The sequence below is a fragment of the Diorhabda carinulata genome, chromosome 3 (genome assembly GCF_026250575.1).
Source record: "Diorhabda carinulata isolate Delta chromosome 3, icDioCari1.1, whole genome shotgun sequence".
In the NCBI taxonomy this organism is placed as follows: Eukaryota; Metazoa; Arthropoda; class Insecta; order Coleoptera; family Chrysomelidae; genus Diorhabda; species Diorhabda carinulata.
Genome location: NC_079462.1, coordinates 28428515 through 28445597, shown reverse-complemented (window position 1 = coordinate 28445597; position 17083 = coordinate 28428515). Strand labels below are relative to the sequence as shown.

The 17083-nt window shown below is 31.4% G+C and overlaps 1 protein-coding gene across 1 annotated transcript in view; it reads right to left on the bottom strand.

The window, feature by feature from the left end:
* Nucleotides 1-6541: 6541 nt before the first annotated feature.
* Nucleotides 6542-17083, bottom strand: part of LOC130891638 (protein SCAI) — a 29331-nt gene continuing 18789 nt past the window's right edge. Inside the window, exon 10 of the transcript XR_009058933.1 lies at nucleotides 6542-17024. The gene's annotated coding sequence lies outside the window, so the exon portion shown is untranslated. The remainder of the gene's footprint in view (nucleotides 17025-17083) is intronic.

Genomic DNA, 17083 nt, shown 5'->3' with positions numbered 1-17083 from the left:
GTTTTTGGTTGACGGATCTCGGTTTTTCCCTATATTAACCACAAATAAAACAACAATTATTGTGATAAGCATATAAGTTTGGTTATGTATTTTATTTTAATTTGACAGATGGCGGGATGGATTTTGCTCGTAGAACACAGAACTATTGCATTTTCAAGTATTTTGTAACGTTGCCAAACTTGTACTTAACTTCAGCGCGTCAATATAACCATATTTGTTAAAAATTAACCAGGTAGTTCAAACTGAACAATACAGAATAATCAACCCGTTTAATTATATATCGATGTAGTTATAAATATATTAACAACCTATTGGTTACAAATAACCGAAAAGTTACAGAATAGACCCCCAAGAGGGTTTATTTTTAGTATAAAACTTTTTTTTTGAAAAACTGCATTGTGAGATAAGCCCAATGGAATCATTATTATAATTAAATAATTTTGTAGTAACTAATGATATGCAATCATTATTTAATAATACATTAGTTAAAAGTGAATTGTACTTAATTTTTTGTTATGTTCAAATGAATATTGTTTTGATTTTGTTTTTAAGAATTAAACGTTTCAAAATAGTTATTGTTATTTTTAAAACTTTTTATGCATTGGCCATGTAGAGTTATGGTAACTCTCTTGATGCGCCTTATAGACCGACATAATTAGACGCGAATTAAACGTAGTGAGTGCAGTGCAAAAAATCGAACAATAACAGTTGAAATGGTTTGGACACATGGAATGAAGGGGGACAGAACAGTTAAAGTGATGTGCGAAACTGAAACAAATAAAAAGAAAAGAAGAAGCAGGCCTAGAAGGAAATGGAATAGAAAAATAGCAGAAAACCTGGAAACATGAAGAGTGAACTGGAGACAAATAAAAAGGAGAGAAGAGGCAGGCCTAGAAGAAAATGGAATAGAAAAATAGCAGAAAACCTGGAAACATGAAGAGTGAACTGGAGACAAATAAAAAGAAGAGAAGAGACAGGCCCAGAAGGAAACGGAATAGAGAAATAGTAAAAAATCACAAGAGGACTGAACTGAAAACAAACCGAAAGAATAGAAGAGGCAGGCCCAGAAGGAAATACAATATAGAAAAAGCAAAAAACCTGAAACAAGAGGTCTGAACTGGAGTCGAGCTAAACTGTAAGCAAAATATACAATTAAATGAAGCAGAAATATTAGCTCTACACCTGTGGTAGAAGAGTTTGCGGATAAGTAAGTAAGTGAGTTCTTCTACAATAAGTACTTACTCTTGAAAAATATGTACACGTCGTGGTAGAAATGAAACAATATTATGAAATCGTGAAACTTTAATATCTCAATTGAATTCATAATGTATATATTCATAGTTTAATACAAGTTGTAATGTTTTGTTTCAAAGTTGCAAATACATGAAAATATACTACTTAACATATAAACAACAAAATATTGCAGATAATAACATTAATTGCTCTGCGATTTGTAAATATATTTTAAATAATTTTTCAAAGGAAACTGGTAGCAACTGCAATTTTGCGTTATACAAAACGTATTAAAACATATTAAAGTAATGAGTGGAACATTAAATAAAAAATAATTTTATTTCTGTTCAATATTCAAAATTCTGTTCAAAATTCGCGTTTTATATTTTTAGCAAATTTGATGATGATTTTATATTATTATACAGAATAATTCATGTCAACGTACAAACAGTTCAAAGGATTACTATTCTAAACCCGTGTTGACCTACATGGGGCCAACGCCCTACAAGTGGGCGGTTCTAAAATAGACTCTGGGCCATTTAAATGCAAAAGCAAAATTTTAAATAATTGTGGACAATAAATATTATTAATTCGTTTGACGAGATCAAAATATCAACTGGGTTTTTGGAGTCTTCGAATTAACCTCCCTGCGGTAGACGGCAGACTCGGCGTGAATCCCCGGACGTTTTAAAATCCGCTAAACAACGCATTTGTTCGCATCTGAATCAAAGATACTCCAATTTATGATGAAGGCAAGCTGAGGCCACTTGTAAATAATCTGTGGTCCGATGATGCTTAACAAATAAAGATGCTTGCAGGGGCACCACCCGACTCGGAAGCAGTTTTGTCAAACAAGTAGCACTGTAAGCCAAGACCAGTCTCAAACGAAATGGGATACATCCACAACATTTTTCACGGATTTGAAGGCGCAAAAAAGATTCTGCTTTTAATTTAAGTAGTTTACATTTTGTTATTGTTAGGTCTTACTTTTTCTCATATAACAGCCAAAATTCTTTCACTTCTAAATATTCTATTCGTAAAAATTTCTCTATTTATATATAAAAGAAATATTTTCCGATTTAAATCAAATTGATGTTAGTGGATTTGTCTGATATATCTAGAGGAACTGGCAGAAATGAAAAATGATGAATCAGTTTCAACTTTAGATTTTTAATATAAAAGGAATGATAGCATGACTTTGTTTGTTACCGTTTTTATCAAATATTTAGCATAATGTGGAGTCAGTGCTGTAAATGATTTAGTGGTAAAATAAAACGTCTGGATATACTAGTATAGGGAGACTTGAGACTAAAGTTCACCAAATTGGAACCTAACATCAAATATCTGTACAGCAAGCATCAAGCCCAAGAATCTCACTAAATTTAAAATATTAAATTATTATAACAAAAAATCTTTACTAAAATATTTCGAATTTGAGTTTTAGTTTTTCATTATACGTATTGACAATTTATATTATTAATAATTTCCTATCCTAAAACCTATCATTCAAGTTTCTTAATTGAACCGTTCAATTTTGTAATATTAAAAATTATATATATGTTACATAGGGAGCCATAAGAATTTTAGAAGGGCTTGGGTGGGGTAGCCCAGGTAGCCCTGTGACTATTTCAACTCCGGAAACAGCGACCAAAATCAACCAAATTGGGCATGCAGATCATCGAATGAGCATCCGGATAATTGCCGAGGTTGTTAACGTTTGAAACGGTTAAAAAATTTTACACGAGGAATTATACATGACAAAAGTCAGTGCGAAGTTTGTGCCAAAAAATCTGACTCCTGACCAAAAGCTCTTGCGTCAAGGAGTCTCTCAGATTTCCTTGAAAGGTTAGAAAAAGATCTGCTTTGAAAGGGATCCGATTTGAGACGATGGAAGCAGTAAAGCAAAAAACGGCATAGAAGACTTCTAGCACTAGTTCGATCAATGGAAAAACGAGGTGTGTGGCGAGGGGAGGGGAGTATATTGAAGGGGAGCATTCGAATATAGAGTAATTTTTATAATAAAACCCTTTTTCGTAACCAGTCTCGTTATTTAATAGGCAAACCTTGTATATTTATTTTCTATTTATTTAAATAAAAATTTTTTGATTCCGCTTGACGAGAATTTCGGTATTACCGGCTCCTCGCCTATAATAAATTGGTACCAATTATTACAAAATTGGTAATGGAATCTTTTTCATTTGCAAGGGTCATCACATTTAACACATAGACAAGAAAATTACCATCAAATCCAATGAGAAACAACTAACATTGTTTCTTAAATGTCTTTTTTAGATTTTGTTTTTATATAGTTTTCGGTAGAAAAATATGAAGAAAGGTTTGTTTCATTTGTTTAATCAATTTATATTATAAAATATAATAATAAGATTTATTTAGCGATAGGAAGATAAGATTTACTCAACAATACAGTCTGCAATTGTCACATGCCGGTTTGCACCGCACTTCTTAAGAACTAAGAACTTAACCCATATACAGGAACACCGATCTATTAGGCACGGTTGATTTCTTTTCGCTCTAGTAGAGCTCGCACTGTTTGGCTTGAGGTTCTAGAAGAGTCTCAGTGTGTTTCCAGTCGAAGTAGAAAGTGCGTAAGTTTTCGAATTTACCAACCTCCGAGGTTATAGTGCACGGTTTTCAAAGACTACAGGGTCTCACAAGCCGGTATTTTCGTTAAGGTAAGTGATTATGCCGGTCTCTTATATCGATATTGACGTGAAATTAGACTAAAGTTGAACAATATAAGTGATTATTCGTACAAAGAATCTAATAAAGGCTTATTGATTCTTTCATGCATTTACAAGTCGTCCAGAGAATCTCTAAAGACCTAAATACCGGGCAGTTATGTCGGAAAAGAGATGCAACATTTTGATACAGGCGTTGCGTTTTGATGACTATTCAACCCGTGATATCGATTGTACAAATTTATAGTTTCTGTACTGTACCTGACTCGTAGATTTTCTAAATACGTACAGTTTGCATTTTATAATAAATATATTTTATTTATTTATGTTTTTTTTATTTTTTAGTTACCTTTTTTACCACTTTTTTTTTAGCTAGTTTATTTGAGGACAAAATAAAACTAACGGCACCTAATTATTTAATGGACTATTGTGAAAGTATATAATAAAAAAAGTTCATATAAGGAATAATAAATTCAAAAGTTGTCCAAAATTAATGAATTATGATAATATTGCTGTCAGAGGAAAAACCATTGTCAATAGTGGAAAGTTTTGATTAAAAGTAAGACTACCGACTTTTCAGACCTTTGTTCTTCTTGTAAGAAATGACGAGGGTGCTCCGGTCTAAGGGTTAAATGTAACTTGGAATTCTCATTTTGTTTGCACGGACCGTTAAGCCATGCTGAACATAGTAAAGCAATCCTTAATTTTAAGTCATTCTCGATCGGGTACTTGAGGAGTTCTTGGCGATAAATCGAGAACATAACCTTCAATCTTTTGACGTTTGTGTGTAACTTGAAATACTTGTTTGTAATGGATTTTAGATTAAACGATATTTTTGAGGACGATTTGTATATTCTAGATATAATTTTAGATATAATTGACGATGGATTTCCCAGATTAAGATATTCACGTTCAGATTATTTCCACGAAATGGAAGAATTTAATTTTTATAAACGCTGTAGATTAGATTTTATAACTCAATATCTATTAATTACAGTTATCAGTTAGGCGTTTATCGTTGTTCCTTTTATAATTGCGGGGAACAATCAAAGTTACTTCGTTAACAAGAACGTATAGGCAACGTAACGAAACGAAAAATAATATTTAATCTATGTAAACTTTATTGAAGTCCGTCAAGATTTAAAATTTCTGGTGTTCTTCTGAATCGTGAGGTTAAGCGCACTGTATTAGTCGTGCGGGTATCCAATCGTCGCATTCAGCGTACAAAACCTTTTTGCAACTGTTATACAATCCCAGCGGAATTGTTCGGTGACACATACGTTACAAACTCAACACGTTCTGAAGTGAACGCCATGTTTCGGAGCGCTTTTAATTTGTGCTAGGTACCGGAAGTAAAATTTGTTAAATCGACTGTGTTCTGTGGTCAACCGGCATGTTGTAATCTTTCTTAAAAGAAAAATGATTGAATTCGTATATGAAGGTACGAAAAATGAATTGGAACTGTATCTAATTATTCTCTTTAATTTCGATTTGAAATATAACAACAATTGTCCCATTCAGCGGACGTAGCGCATATCGCTACTGCTACCTAACGGTAACGGTGGGGAATATGCTGAGCGTTCGCTGTCAACACTTTTTGTTTTTTGTGTCTTGTTAGTTCATGCAGGGATATTTTCAAAACAGAGGTTGTTTTTGTTGCTTTTATTGAACTTAACAAGTTTCGCAGTAGGTTTGTTCCAACCTGTTAGTAGGGACCGTACTTGGAACCGTTATCGGAAGAGCTTATAGATATTTTCTGCGCAATCTCCGGCTATGAACTGTAACTGTACTTGATATCCAAGTATCGAAAAGACCGTCCCGGAAACGGTTCACTAACAATACTCAAATCGGTTGGAACAAAAATAAGAATCGTTACCGCCGTAATCGTCACCGTACCGAGAACGGTTTTTTGATGGGTTGGAACGAACCTAAAAAGTGGTAAATGTGGTACTTTGTCTAGTTTCTTGCGCTGAATGCGTCCAATGTGAAGGGTCGTACATCATCTTTTTATGGTTGGAAACAGATAGTGGCGACTGTGTGCCTAAAACCGAAAGGTATAGGGGTAGGGCCTAAAGCCCAAATATTGAATATGTATTCGAATGATACATATTTTATTTTGTACTGTTATGGTTTTTTTCTTTGGAAAATATACCCTGAGATAATTGGAATTGGATTCTGAGTGAGCCGAGCGATCAGCAATTCATCCATTGTGCCTAATCCCTATGAGGGACAATTCATAGGTTCTATTTCATATTATAAAGACCTACTTCGAGTGGCGCAAGCAAAAAAGCCTATATATATATATATATATATATATATATATATATATATATATATATATATATATATATATATATATATATATGTCTCTTGGTATCGATGTGTTTTTTCCTGCTCTCCTTCCCAGGACGTCTTATCGAACTCTCCACAAGAAAGTGCAATTGAACAATACGTTTATTGGAGTGTCCTCTTCATCTTTGCCTCTTGGACAGCATTATGTGTGATGCCCGTCGTCTTGTTGTACTTTGCTGTATACCAATGTACCATGATGTACAGGAAGTCAGAATGAATTTAGGTACAAACCTTGCAAATTAAAATCCGACAAATCATTTTAAATATATTTAATGGTATTCAAAAGTGATAGATTCGGTAATTTTTTAATGGGTAATTATCAAAAATCAATGTCTCATTTATAGAATTATCACGGAAGAAGCAGCTGTGGGTTATATTTAAATAAAAAAAGGTGTAAGGAAACATTTACTGACATAACTATGCAAAAGTTTGTACATAGAAAAAATTAGCAAGTTCTAGATTACACTTAAACCAATGTGGAGACATTGCAGTCTAATGAGTTGTGCTTTTAATCACACATCTACGTAAAGATTTGTGCATACAATAAAATTATGGAAAACTGAGAATTGAGCATCAAGATAATGAATGGGTTACTTTGAATTTTGAAGCTACTAAGCTATCCATTGAACTTCATAAAAATCTTATTTAAAATATATTTTCATTAACTTATTATTGTGAACACCTTTTAATTGCAGGTTTTATCAATTATCCATTATCTAAAGGTAGTTGTCTACAATATTTTCAATTTTGGTTTATAATTTTTTGAAATTAATGTATAGTTTTAAGTACAGTACTTGCAATAAGAATCGAACAAGAAACATTGGACTTAAAAAGTGGCAATAATTTTATTATATAAAAACATACATTCACTTTTTTAATGTGCAATAATTTCACACGGTTAATTTTGTAACTTGATCAAGCTAGTACAAAATATAAATAAAGAGAACATGATAGGACCATTAGAATATAATTTCTATTAATTAGAGATAGAATATGTGAAAAATATTAGCGTCTGTTCATTAGAATGAGTCAGCGTTTGAGTATACTTGAACTATATAGTAAATAGCAATTCAAGGACGAAAAAGCAGTCCTTGTTTTAGACATAAGCTCTTTTTATTTAGAAATTAGTGCCCACAATGCTGAACCACTCTAAATAACCGGAATCTTCGTCGTTAAAAGGATAATGTAAAACTCCAAAAAATAATTTTTCTACTAAAGTAAGAGCCGGTGGTTAGTGTAAACCAGAAGTGCAGCTCCGGCTGTCAGCCATATCAATGATACCCGCTCACAAGCTACAGGAACTTCGAGATTGTAAAAATGTTATCCACAATCTTATATAGATTGATATGTATTAATTTCGAGATTAACTTCTGATCCAACCATTCTATTTATTATATTACAGTGGAATCAGTTAAGGCGTCTAAGCTGGCAATACAAAAAGTTTCATGTAAACCCAGATTGTGTGATAGCAGATGTCAATTATTGCACGGTTAGTGTCGTTTCACGTCGAGCGTTTGGTCAGGATACAGAAGCAAGTCCCATATATTGTTCAAGACCGCTTGACATGATGCAATACAACGTGCAATGCAATGCAAGACGCAATATTTCTTGATCAAAAGCATGCGCAGATGAAGGTCATCTGATTGCTTCATGCAAGATCTTGACATTATCGGTTTTGTGCCATTTTTATTTCATGCAAGTTCAAATCTAGTTACTTTTGCTTAACAGATCAGCTGACTTTCGTAAAACGTAGCTTTGTTATTTTCATTGTTAAACTAGGTACAGAATATTAGATAAAATGAGAGGTTAGGAATTTGTTAACTTTTACTGTTTCCCGAGACTTGCATGCAATTTCTTGCACGTTGTATTGCATTATATCAAGCGACCTTCGGTCAATAAACATTTTCTCGTGTATTTATCCCATACAGTACCATTTTTCCATAATTAATTTGGATTTAGGTTAACTTAATCTCTATTTCAAAATATAACCTGTGCCGGGGGTTGCTTTTTTCCTGTAGGTGGATACCACCCATTCTCGGGGGTAAAAAAGTTCTCATTGAAAATAAGTGCGTAAATTGACTTAATTCAAACCACTCTCATTCTATGAAGTAATTACTTTTCTAGTTAATCGAGACTGATACTGTCGATTTTCATGCAAAAAAACACGTTTTCTGACGTTTTCCCGTCAATAACTTGAGGAATATGCATTTAATCGAAAAATCTGCGGAGAACAAGACTATCGCTTATAAAAAAATAAAAAAAGGGTGTATTTGTGATATTTGCAGACCCAAACAACCGGAATTATTGCTTGTTAAAAGTTGATTGGTATTTTTAAACGCCAAAATGGAAAGTTTCTACGTACAATAACCAAAAACGTGAAAAACTCATAAAACCTTTTTTAAAGCACTCTAAAAAACCTTTATTTTAATTTTTAAAGAATTTCGTAGTTCGTAGAATAATGTCGATTCCTATTTTTTCGTTGGAAAAAAAATTGTGAAAATCTCACCCTCTCTTCCACCCTATTTGAAAAAAGTTGTTGCCAACTTCCAATTCAATTTAATTTATGTCCTAATAAGTTTAAAGTACTTATTTTTGAAAAAATTTTTGTTTAAAGTCAGAAAATCATTTTCGTAATTTAGCGAAAAATCACACTTTCTTCAAAATAAGTCAAAAACTATTAATAATGCTTGAAATATTGTGGAGTACAAAAATGTACGTTTTTTTATTCCAAAAATTTTATCGTTCCATTTTTTTTGCCTGCGTTCGCGCAGAGCACCTTTTAGCATGAACCTTTTTAAAAATAAGACCTGAAAAAAATTTAATTCAGATGAGCTTATAGTTTTAAATACAACCTACAAAATGTTTTTTAAGGACTTGATTGCTTAAAAACTAAGTGAGCTATGGGGCAAAAATCAAAAGCATATTTTTGTACAAACTAGAACAATGCATATTGTTCTAATTTCCCAGTTCTTTTTGATGTTTTGTAACTTTCTTTGCCAACCAAAATAGAGACAGTCTTTGAAATTAACGAATTGGTTTGATCGTGATACAGACTACATAATATTTTTCATCAAACAATAAATGTTTACTAGTTGTTATTATTTAACTAATGTAAATTCTCTTTTTATATACTTATAAATTATATCCACAACAATCAAATACCCTACTGAGAAATGCCACTAAATTCCTTGTCCGAAATATAATGCGAAAGGTTTACAACATACTTACAAAAATCTTATATTTCAATAAACATTTAACAAATAACATATGTTTTTAAATTCATGGATAAATTTACATTGAAAGTTATTTTCATGGACTCCACTTTATAAAAAAACGAATAACTTATTAATTCTGAATATACAAACACTATTTTGAATCGTATTAATATACAGGGTAAATAAATATTGATTCAGTAACAAGGCTGATCATTTCTACATTACATAAAAAAGGAAAACCTCCGATCAAACTGAGAAAAATTTGTAAATAAATCTCTTATATGTTTTAGTTCATGTTTATTAAAGTTTTTCAGTAACTAACTGTAACAGAATAATAAAACGTTACGTTCATAAAAGCTGATTATTATTTTGCAATCACCATACTCCAATTAAATTAAAAATTATCTACTTATAAAACTTAGCCAGTCAAAATGTCCATGGAAATACCACCAGATGATTCACAAGTACTTGTAGATAACAATAATTGAATCGAAACGTAAAATGCTCGATACGAATGTGCTAGAAGTCCCTTTTCTCATCTAGAAATAGCGGTAGTTGCTTGAAAATGTTTCAAGTTTGAGGAAGTCTGCTTAGTATTTGTTTGGCAGCCATCAATAGTGAAGGTTTTCAGTGAATTTGTAAATATGGAAAAATTGGTCATTTCAAAGGCCAATCAATATAAAATCTGAACTAGATTCTACTCTGGGTGAAACGTTCCTCCGTTATCAACAGTAAAATATTGTGTAGCAGAGTTTTAACGAGGCCGTACGATCTACGAAGACTAGCATCACAGTGGTCGACCAAATGAGTGTTTGGCAATGTTTCACAGAAATAAAGCGGAATTTTTGCGCAGTTTCAGGCGTCAGTATTTTGGGATGCGCGTGGGATAATTTTCATTGGAAAAGAAAGAAACTATCGCCGGCGAGTATTATGCGAAGACAATGTACCAGCTCACACATCCGTTACTGCAATGACCAAAATTAATGAATTAAAATTTGAATTCCTACCTCATGCACTATAATCGCCAGATTTAGCCCCCTCGGATTATTGTGTCAGAAAATGGGACAAACAACTTGTGGATATCTAATAATTATCTGAAAAAGTATAAGTTGTATCATACTGAATGTAATTCTCATAGAATTTCCTTATCAACTTTTTTTAACTTGTTGTTCGTCAACAAAAATAATATGTTTTGTTCACCATATAGGCTGTGGTGGATGTAGATTCAGAATTAGACAATTTATCCGCGATATTTTTAAAACTTTGAAACTAAAATGAGTACTATGAATCGATAATTAAAATATTAAATATTATTTGATACATTTGATTTGATGGACCCAAAAATACTAGACAGAGAATTCAATATTAATTAATATTAATATGTGATTCGGTATAACGGTATGACGAAACAATAATTATAAAATATTTTGTACAGATTTATTCCTGCTTAGGATCAGTTCAAATTACTTGAAAATACACTTTTATATATAAGGTTTATGTAACAATCCTTCAGGAACTCAAAACGAACCAACTTCTCAACAGTGGTATTAGTAGTGTTAGGCCCAGAAGAAATAATTTGTAAATATTTTTCTTCTTCTCCCTATATTGTGAACAACGCATTTTGACACTGTAATTACAGTGTCGAAAGGCGTTGTTTACAATCTAGGGAGGATTGCGAGTTCGTCTACTTGTGTTTAGTGTCATAAAATGCTTCAAGTTCGATCGCCCCAAATTTATGTTTATTTATTTGAAAATATGTAAAATTGTCCGTTGTATTGACGGTTATGCATGTGTGGACAGACGAAAGTAGAGGTAGAAGAAGAAGTTTCAGATAACTAGTTCTGCAAGACAGTTTTGCTGCCGCGTGTTTCATTGCTAACCAATACGAAGAACTCTATATCGATTTGTTCATGCTTTTGTTTTATTTTAATACCATCCACAGTCAATGCTTTTTTTGACTGATGACCACTATTGTTAACGCTTGAACCGGTATGTAGAGAATAGCACGGGGAGTTAAAATGCTGTAATATTGTGTTTAGTGAATTTTACGAATGTCGGTTTAGGTGCAGTGATGATTGTAGAAGGGCTAAGACGCCGCCACATGGTGGGGCGAATCTATGCATTTGGTGGACATAATTAAGCTGTTCTTCTTAGTTTCTATTTTTATTGTCCATCGTCAGTTTTGATTGACCAAAATTAAGTTTTATAAAATCTTTTAAAGTTTTTTTTTTGATGAAAAACATAAAAAAATTCAAATCATTCATAACGAAAATTTCTCAAAATCGTTCAGAAATCTAAGGTTTATAGTTTACTTTCCATTAATAATTATCTGCGGGTTTGTGCCGGCTTACGAGAAATTTTTCATTTTTTTTCCTTTTTGCTCTTGCTTTTTCTAAATGTTGTCCTTATAAATTCCAGATTCTTTGTTTTAAACGTTCGTTTATACTCTATAATCATCATGGTCTTCTAATATAATCTAATCCTCATGAATTGTAAAAATAAGAAAGTCAAAAAAGAAATAAAATTCAGTGACGGGATAACATCAATATGAACAAAAATCGCGACGTTTTTAATTTTTTCATAACAAACCATATAAGTTTCAGAGATTATCATGATCATGACTATTGTTTATTTGAGACAGTGTGACATCGAGGCGTTATGTTGAGGAAGTAACTACTACCTTATCTAAATAGTCGTTGTCAAGTCATTTTTCAGAAATATAATGATCGTCAATAATTTAACTATGCAGTACCTTCCAGAAACTTTGTTGTGATCATCTTGGTTATCAGATTCAAATCCTAATCTCGAATCCAATAAATTGAAGTTGTTTGGAAGGTGCCTCAAGCAGGAATTCAGCTACAGGATCGCCAAACAAATTTTTCTGTGAGTGGCTTTTAATCGAATTTTTGTTAAAGGCTATCACATTATCAAAAAATCAAGGTCAATAAATTATTTTTTCCCAGTCTAACACTTCACTCTAATGTTTCTGAGTATATAAGCCAGCTAATTTTGAGGAATTAATTGATATGGAATGCCGATACGGGCAGCATCATATTCCATAATTATGTAGAGACGATTGAAAGTACAAAAACAATTATTATTAATGGGAATGAAAATAAATTAGTTAAATTTAACTCATAGATTGGAAACAATCACAAATCTAAATAGTGAATTTTTAATTTCATGGGTTTAATATTTTGGGGTCTCATAACAGAGTATCCTAAATAAGGTGTGGGTTTCATATAATTTTCGCACAAAATTAGATGCTTAGCTATTATTCTCCAAATTAATTATTGTGATAGAAATTTATGAAGAATTTTTATGAAATCAAACATTAACTAGATTAAAATTTTTGATTTATAATGTACCCTTTTGGTATCTGATATTGGTCTGTATTGGGTAGTTACTTATATCCGAAAATGTGTTATTAAGTTGGTACAAGGCCTTAAATTTCTTCTAAGAATTAATAATATTTTTCACAAACAGCACTTGAGTGCAATATCTTTTTTGAAGATATTTTCTGTAATGATGTAATTTCTGATAACTGGAAAAATCTATTCACAAAAAAGTTATTATTCAAAACTACATTCTACAGATTGATCCTATGCAAACAATGGATCTGAATATTCTACATTATTTGTTGATTATATTCAATTGCTTCTTCGTCGTTTTTAAGTTTCGTTCAAAATTCTTCTTGTTTTGTTTTCTGGAGTAGGGTAAGCGCAGGTCTTTATAAATACTAGTCCCGAATATTAAAACGCAGTGAATGAAGTGACCATTTTCTATTTCCATTAGGAAACTGTTCATATAGAAAGTATCGCACACTCAATTACAGTAAGCTTGGTAATATGTCATAGAGAAACTTTGAACACTAAGTTGAGTCGAAACTCACGCTGAAAAAAAAAAACGAATTTCCTACTGAACACACATATTCGTTGTGTTAATTTGTTAGATTTTTGCTAAAGCCTGCTTCGTCGCTGAAACGGATTTCTTTATGAATTTGAAAGGAGTTGTAAATTTTGAAAATGATAGGGCTCTTAAAGGTGCTTCAATAACGTTGAGAATCACATATTTTGAAACGTAAGTTTCACGAGGCAAACCACTAGTATTTCTCTTGGGATATTTTTCCAACATCTCTAGAAAGTTCTAGTCTAGTTGTGTTTTGCGAATTCAGCGAGGGTGTCAATTCATGTTAAGTTGTGGAATATTACTGGTTTATTTAGCTCAAAAATGCATAAAAATCGATAGGAATTATGTTAATTGATGTACCTACATTTTACAAAGAAAAAAATATAATAGAAGATTTCTAGAGTCTAAAAAGTGACCACTATGTTCGTTTTTGGAGGTCATTTACTGGTTATGACCAAATCCATATCAGACGTACCTTTAAATCACAGGAAATGTCATGTCAAAAATTATGAAAATCGATCTCAGTCTACTTTTTTGTGACCAAAATTATTAATTTTTTGAAAAATTTTACAAAACTATTTCGGATATAGGTAAGTTGGTTTCAATCAACTTATTTTCATCTCAGGAGTCTATAGTTAATACAAGTCCCAACTTGTTATGGTTGTATATATATTCAAATTATTTATAGAATAAGTAAAAACGTTACATACTTGTACCGGGTGTCCCAAATTTGAGGTATATATTTAATGGAATAATAAAATTAGAAGATATCAAAATCAGTTTTCTTTTGTACTTGAAATAATCGAAAACGTGTGATCTGTCGAATTTTTTGTATAGCCCTTTAAGGAGATATTAAAAAATACTTCTAAATTATATGTTATATCATATAATCCAGATAACTATCTTACGTTTCACTTTTCCAAATTCATCGTTGTATTGTTTTAACTTGGATTTTTGTAATCAGACAAATCACTAATTCCATTATCGTCACCATAATATATTGTTTCACTTGTTTCGTACCGAAGCTTGTAATATATAGTGTATACGTGAATTGTAAGTAACACGTTACGGGTCGTGTAATGTACTATATTTTTTTACGTCCACCCATTCGTGGGAAAAGTTGAGAAACTGCTCAGATACAATAACATTAATAAATTTAAATAAATGGAGAAAACAACGTTATACATACATAAGAATTGCAATTTTATCAAACCAAGAAAAGTAGGTTTTATTATCAAAAAGCACGTGGATGCTACGAGATACCATTTCGTGCATCTTATTCTGAACTTAACTTACAAGTGACACATTTACCGGCAGGGATTTGGAAGAATTGTTTTTGATACAGCCCTGTATTTTTTTGGAGAATTTCCAAAGATCTGCTCGAGAAAAGTTATATTAGATTTATATAGGAAAAGCAAATATTCATAAAATAGAAATTATATAGAAAATAACAATAAAAATTCGAGAAAACACATGATTTCTATCTTGAAAACTGAAAAAAAATTAAACCCGATTGCTTCTAAATATTGTTTTCTATAACATCTCCAAATTTGATATATAATATTAATCCCACAACAACGAAGTGTGTACTTTGCTTATTATAAACTAAAAATAATCTGAATCAAGTGTTTTCCGTATAAAAGGCATGGAAGCACTTGAAACGACTTTTTTATTGAATAAATTTTATTTGATATGGTTTTGTATTTAATATGAGTTAATCTTATTTAGGACACTCTTATAAAATATAAATTGTTTAGTAAATTTGAGTCGACTAATTCGATTTTAATACCATGCATGCAGTTAAAAAATGGCTAGTTTCATTAATGTTTTTCTGTTTAAAGATTAAGCAGTCGCATGATATATTCAAATATTTAACTTCTGATAGAATATGTACAGTGTTTTGACCGAAATTTATATAATAATAATTGTTATCCATATTAGAAGTTTGTTCAGCTATAATATCGCAATATGGTATGAATTTAGTGTGTAATAAATGTTATACCTCAAAAATGATATTCCAAACTGATCGGTTCAAGAAAAACACAACATATATAGAAATAAAGTAACCTTCACATTCACCTTGTCACGTTAAGTATGTAATGAATGGCGCTACTGCTACCTATCGGTAACGGTAGCGATGTTGAGCGTCCGCCATATATGTAATATTGGACAGTTTAAACGGAAAGGAATGTACCACCATTAAGGTGCCGACGATATACTATTATCCCTCTCGTTCGAGACACTTTATCTATACTGAGCATACTGGAGAATGCGCAGAACCGAGCTAGAGCGTCGGAGAATAGAGGAACAGTTATCATTCTGTCTTTCTTAGTCGGAACTGCTTCCATTTATAGGAATTGACCAGATAAGAGTATTACACATATGGCGTCCGCTGACTTTTGTTTTCTGTGTCTTGTTGGTTTTTGACAGGTATATTTTCAAAACAAAAGCTTTTTTGTTTGCTTTTTTCAAACTTAACAAGTTTTATATTAAGCGGTAATACTTTGTCTAGTTCCTTTTTAAAGAATTACGAGGTGTATTCATCAATCACCGACTTTTATATGTATATAAAAATTGTCATTATAATTCAAAATTGTAAATAATAATTCAATTAATTTTTCTTCTACAAACTTGACGTTTGATCACAGAACATGATTTAACAAATCTCCATATAGATCTCAATAAATGATTCATTTTGATATAGGAATACGAACCCTCACAAAGCCTAGTTGCTAAGATATAGGGTGTTCAAAATTTTAAATCAAAAATTTGCCAAAAATCAAGAACGCCTTTAAATTTTTTCTCTAAATTTGGAGAACCAATATGCTCATTAATAAAATGATATTTTGATATAAACAACCTTTGGAAAAATTTAACCAGTGGCGCGCTGTCAGCCTCTATTTTTTACACCACTAAAGCAAATTCTTTTTTAAATTTTGTTTTAAATTGCCATATTATTTTCAGTTAAAAAACTAATAACCTTTTGTGGAGCTAAACTGAACGGCGCTGTAGAAATTTGCCTCTAAACAAAAGTCTGCAAGCTCGTAAGTAATTTACAAATTAATTAATTATTCATTTAAACTCGAATAATGATTAAACGTAAATAGATCAAAACAAAAATTATTCATAATCTCAATTTCAAACAAAAATGTATTACAACAATAACAAAATTGACAAAGTTTTGTCATTGAAAAACTTGTCTTTGAGAATAAATCTTTATGGGATTGAATTTAGCTATTAGCGGAACCTTCCATAACCGTCAAATCCATGTAAATACACTCAAATAATATATAAACGTAAATTTATATTTCATTTTATTTCTAAATAAGTGTTTTTATCGAAACATCTTGACGTATATTCGTAATTTTTTTGACATTATTCCTAATCTTATTCGAATTAAGCAGAAGAATTTTGAGGTACATTAAAATGAACTTACGACTATTATTGATAATTTATTACATTTTTGAGGTATTTAAATTTGAAAAGTGTAATATAGTAGATTGTATCTCCTAATTCTAATGTCATGCACTCAAATAATTAATTAATATATTATTAATAAATAATACTCACTATCGTAATCGGCACGAGAAGGCTTTTTTTAAATCACTGTTGGTCACTGATTCAGAAAGATGAAAAATCTTATAATACATAGGACTGGGGATGACGAGAACAAGT